Here is a 6215-nt window from a genome sequence, read left to right on the forward strand (position 1 = left end):
TCCCCTCAAGTGGTCGCGGTGCGCTATCACCTTCGACTCCAAAGACCAACTCAAGTGCTCGGCTACCTCAGGCGCGCTTCCCATGCTCTGCACGCCCACCATCAACAATGTTCTCATCACCAAGACCCTCATCGACGGTGGCCCAGGGCTCAATGTTCTCTCTGTCGAGACATTCGAGACGCTCCAAGTGCCCTATGATCAGCTCCTTCCCACCAACCCCTTCTTAGGAGTGACCGACGGCTCCACGGTACCCCTGAGGCAGGTGCGCCTTCCCATCACCTTCGGCACGCGCGAGAACTACCACACCGAGCTCATCGACTTCGACGTCGCTCGCATCGGTCTCCCATACAACGCCATCCTTGGATACCCTGCCCTCGCCAAGTTCATGGCAGCGACCCACCATGGCTACAACGTCCTCAAGATGCCAGGGTGTGGCGACATCATCACGGTCGCCTGCAATGAGAAAGATGTGCTGTCCTCCCACAAGCGCGCCTACCAGTCTGTGGCGGCCGAGAACTCTGACGATGAGGGCGCTATCCTGCCTCCTAAGGCCACCCCCAAGAAGAAGAAGCAACTTATCCCCAAGAGTCGTCCGTTGGCTGGAGTGCCTGCCGACGGTGCCTCAGGCTCCGCGCCGGCTGCTGGGGCGCCCCTTCCTCCCGCATAGGAAGGCGCGCCCGGCACTTCCATCAGGACGGGCTCTGGGCTTCCACCTAGAGAGCCTCTAACCTGCCCAGTGCAACGAGGGAGGCTCGGGAACCACTTGGAGGTGTGCTTTGAGGCACACCCCTGCGAGCAAGGAGCAAGGGCGAGGCGCCAGGCACACGATAATTCATCACCAAGGCGACCGAGGAGCTTCAGGAGGTGCGGGCTATCTGTGGTGAGCTGTAACACCCACGATGCGACTATATCTCCCACATGTCGGAGCACGACTTAGAGGCATAACCGCATTGTAGGCAATGTCGCAAGAGGGGTAATATTTACACATCCCATGTACTGAATAGGAAAAGAGATACATAGTTGGCTTACAATCGCCATGTCACACAATGCATAAATATATCATTACAATCATCCAGATACAATCAAGGTCCGACTACGGAACCAAAATAAAGACAACCCCAAATGCATAATGTCCCCGATCGCCCCAACTGGGCTCCACTACTAATCGTCTGGAAAGGAAACGTAGTATCGTCCTGAGTCCTCATCGAACTCCCACTTGAGCTCAGTCGCATCTCCTGGAACGGTATCATCGGTCCCTGCATCTGGTTTTGGAAGTAATCTGTGAGTCACGGGGACTCAGCAATCTCACACCCTCGCGATCAAGACTATTTAAGCTTATAGGTAGGTTAAAAGGTATGAGGTGGAGCTGCAACAAGCACTAGCATATATGGTGGCTAACATACGTAAATGAGTGCGAGAAGAGAAGGCAAGGCACGGTCGAGAAACTATGTTCAAGAAGTGATCCTAGAACAACCTACGTTCAAGCATAACACGAGACCGTGTTCTCTTCCCGGACTCCACCGAAAAGAGACCATCACGGCTACACACGCTGTTGATTCATTTTAATTAAGTTAAGTTTCAGGTTTTCTACAACCGGACATTAACAAATTCCCATCTTCCCATAACCGCGGGCACGGATTTCGAAAGTTCAAATCCCTACAGGGGTGTCCCAACTTAGCCCATCACAAGCACTCACGATCAACGAAGGATATTCCTTCTCCCAAGACAACCCGATCAGACTCAGAATCCCGGTTACAAGACATCTCGACAATGGTAAAACTAAACTAGCAAAGCCACCCGAATGTGCCGACAAATCCTGATAGGAGCTGCACATATCTCATTCTCAGGGCACACCGGATGGGCAAGACGTCGGGTTGGCATAGACCGTAGTTGCCCAGGGGGCGCCGGACATCGCCCAGTTTGACCAACACTTAGAGAAGCACTGGCTCGGGGGAGGGGGGGTTAAAATAAAGATGACCCTTGAGTCCACGAAACCGAAGGGAAAAGGCTAGGTGGCAAATGATAAAAACAAGGTTGGGCCTTGCTGGAGGAGTTTTATTCAAGGCGGACTGTCAAGGGGTTCCCATTATAACCCAACCGTGTAAGGAACGCAAAATCAAGGAACATAACACCAGTATGACGGAAACTAGGGCGACAAGAGTGGAACAAAACACCAGGCATAAGGCCGAGCCTTACACCCTTTACCAAGTATATAGATGCATTAAAATAGACAAAATATAATAGTGATATCCCAACAATAAACATGTTCCAACAAGGAACAAACTCCAATCTTCACCTGCAACTAGCAACGCTATAAGAGGGGCTGAGCAACGTGGTAACATAGCCAAACAATGGTTTTCTAGGACAAGGTGGGTTAGAGGTTTGACATGGCAATATGGGAGGCATGGTAAAGCATGTGGTAGGTGTCATAGCATAGGCATAGCAATAGAGCGAGCATCTAGCAAGCAAAGATACAAGTGATTTTGAGGGTATGGTCATCTTGCCTGCAAAGCTCTCCGAGTTGACGTTAGCTTGATCCTCGTAAACATACTCAACGGGTTCCTCGATCACGTACTCGTCTCCCGGCTCTACCCAAAGCAATAATACAAGCAAAATGGAGACACAATCAACCACGTGCAATGCACAAGCAACATGATGCAAAACATGGCATGATCTGCGGGATGTGATATGCGATGCATATGCATGTTTCGGAAAGGAAAGATTGAACCTGGCCTCAACTTGGAAATCCAAGAGTGTCACTAGAAAGATGAGTTGATTTCGGTCGAAATCGATATAAAGATCACCGGAATCCGATGCACGGTTTGCAAATGGCAAGCAAAACAAATATGGCACCGATCTGCGATTAACAGCACGAGGCTATCTAAATGCATCAAGAGCAACGAGCTACTGCACTCTAACACAACAACAAAGCACATGTCAGTGATCCACTCAAGATGCTTGACAAAATATGAACACTGAGCTACTGCTAATTCACACAATAGCAGGCTCAAACAAGCATGGAAAATGTGCAAAAGATATGAGGTTATAGACTTAGTGAAAATAACATGCCAGGAATTTAACATCAGGAAGCCATGTTTAGAGCAAGATATCAACATGCTACAGGAACATATCATGGCAAAGCAAGGCATGAAATGAAGCTACTCAAAGCATACAACAAAAGTCTCTTACTGACCATAAGCCAAAAGGGATCAGAAAATACAATGGAAACCATGTGAACATAGCAACTTTCGTTAATAGATTCAGACTTAGCAGAAAACTGGAACATGGCAAAACAGATTCACGTAGGCATGTTTACGAGCTCGATGCACTCACCACAAGGCATTGCATGACAAACTAAGCATACACCCAGCAAGTAGACATGAAGGATAAGCTAACCATGGCAAGAACACTCTCATAGCATGCATGGATAAACTATAACAACCTCTGCAAAATTGCTTAACATGTAAACAATCTGCCAGGAACATTTTATAGCAAAAGTAGAGCTCGATTGAGTCATGCTATGGAACTCCATAATTGCAAACAAAGACATGGATGGATAGAGCAAAACATTATCTCAAAATCATCCTTACTGAACATGCTCAAAAGAGGCATGGATCACTCTGTAGCAACAAGAATACATGGCATAAAAATATCATCAGGGAAAAGACTTAGAAGATTTCTAAGCCCCTGAAATCCGCAACATCACAAGAGCTACTTTGCATGCTTGTGCTAGTCACCACAAAGATCACAAAAATTCATGGCATACACCCCTGTAAATATGGCATGGCATACTTCAAAACACATGTAGGGCTCAAGTTCATAGGAGGCACACATTAAACATGGAAAAAATGACAAATGTCCAAAAACTGTTAAGGATCTGAAACTAACATTACATAGCACTCTTGCAACGGCATTTAGGGCATCAAGATGAACTCAAATGAACATGGTGCAATGGAATGAAATGAAGTACTCATCGAGACGAATAATTTGACATGCTACACGCACAAAACGGAGACACGAATGCGAAGTTATGATGCGATGAAGAATGCTAAAAATTACTGGGACTTAGGAGAAAATCGAGGTCAACCTCCCAGATCTGGATCTAGGGTCCATGCATGCTTTACGAGGTTCGCCGGAATCAGCGCGGGGTCGCCGGAGTTGGGGGAGTCGTTCGCCGGAGATGCGCCGAAGGGCAGGGAGGCCAGATCCGGCGTGGATGGACCGGACGGCGGCGTTGGGCAGCGAGGTCGGCGGCGGGACGGCGGAGGATGGCAACCGCGGCGCGGGGCGGCGCCCGCGGGCTGGCGGCGCACAGGGCACCGGCGACGTGGTCCGCCGGAGCTCGGGAGATCCTCTCCCTGGAGCTTGGCGCGGAGGGACGACGGAGGCAGCCGGGCTGGAGCGGCGGCAGGGAACGGGCCCTGCGGGCCTAACATGGGCCCTGCGGGTCGGCGGCGGCGCTGGGAGGCGGTGAAGTGGGCGTGCGGGCGACGGCGAATTGGGAGGTGCCATGTGGCGGCGGCGGCGCGGGTCGGGCATGTCCGACCGGCGATTTTCGTCCGGCAGTGCGAGGAGATGGAGAGGTTAGGGTTTCAACCGTGATTTTCGAGGGATATGCCTTTTTATTGGTAGAGGGAGCTAGGAGGCTCCAAATTGAGCACAGTTTTTGGCCATGTGATCATGATCGAACGACCGAGACGATGAAGGGGTTTAGCTGGGTTTTGGGCCACTTTGGAGAGGTGTTGGGCTGCAACACACACGAGGCCTTTACGGTTCCTCGGTTAACCGTTGGAGTATCAAACAAAGTCCAAATGGCACGAAACTTGACAGGAGGTCTACCGGTAGTAAACCAAGGCCGCGTGACAAGTTTCGGTCCAATCCGAGAACATTTAACACCCGCACACGAAAAGACATAAAAGGGGACACCGGAGGACATAGGAGCGCCGGAATGCAAAACGGACAACGGGGAAAATGCTCGGATGCATGAGACGAACACGTATGCAAATCTGATGCACATGATGGAATGATATGAGATGCATGACAAAGACAAAAGCAACATGAAGACAAAAACCCAACAATGAGGAATCTCATAAATAGTGCCGAAAATGGCAAGAGTTGGAATACAAATATGGCAGATTACATATAGGACGTTACAACACTCCACCACTACGAAAGGATCTTGTCCCGAGATCTAGGACTGGAAAAACTCCGCATATTCAGAACGGAGGTGGTCCTCACGTTCCCAGGTGGCTTCACGGTCGGAATGATGTGACCACTTCACTTTCAGGAATTTGATAGACTTGTTGCGAGTCTTGCACTCAGTTTCTTCAAGAATAGCAACGGGATGCTCATGATAAGACATGTCTTCTTGGAGATCAATCTCTTCGAAGTTGATGGTGCGGTCAGGAGTCTTGAAACACTTGCGAAGCTGAGACATGTGAAACACGTCGTGCATGTTTGCAAAGTTGGATGGCAGCTCAAGTTGATAGGCAAGATCGCCTCTTTTGCCGATGATCTTGAAAGGACCCACGTATCTAGGGGCAATCTTCCCTTTGATACCAAAGTGACGAGTACCTTTCATTGGAGAGACGCGGAGATAGACATGGTCTCCGATCTCGAAATCCAAGTCATGATGCTTGCTATCATAGTAACTCTTCTGGCGCGATTGCGCGTCTTTGAGATTTTCACGAATGACTTTGCACATTTCTTCAGTCTCTGTGATCAAGTCATTTCCAAGAAGTTGGCGTTCACCAGTCTCTGACCAATTAAGAGGAGTACGACACTTCCTACCATAGAGAATCTCAAATGGGGCCTTGCCTAAACTCGCTTGGAAGTTGTTGTTGTAGGAGAACTCGGCATATGGAAGACAATATTCCCACTTCATACCGAAAGAAATGACACATGCCCTGAGCATATCTTCATGAATTTGATTGACTCGCTCGACTTGGCCACTAGTTTGAGGATGAAAAGCTGTGTTGAAGCAAATGTTGGTGCCAATGGCCTTGATTTCCTTGGTTGCGCTCTTGCAAGAGTTGCATGATCAACTGCGTGTTGGCGTTGGTAGCGGCCATCATAGCTTGCCATGCCTCTGGAGGTGGAGGTGGTGGCGGCGGTTCAGGATTCTGACGCGTTGGAGGAGCCATCCTGAAGAGGGTGACATCCGTTAGCATCTTGACAGACATATATTCAAGCTAAATCAAATGGATCGAAATAGC

The sequence above is a fragment of the Triticum urartu genome, chromosome 4, assembly GCF_003073215.2.
Source record: "Triticum urartu cultivar G1812 chromosome 4, Tu2.1, whole genome shotgun sequence".
Classification (NCBI taxonomy): domain Eukaryota; kingdom Viridiplantae; phylum Streptophyta; class Magnoliopsida; order Poales; family Poaceae; genus Triticum; species Triticum urartu.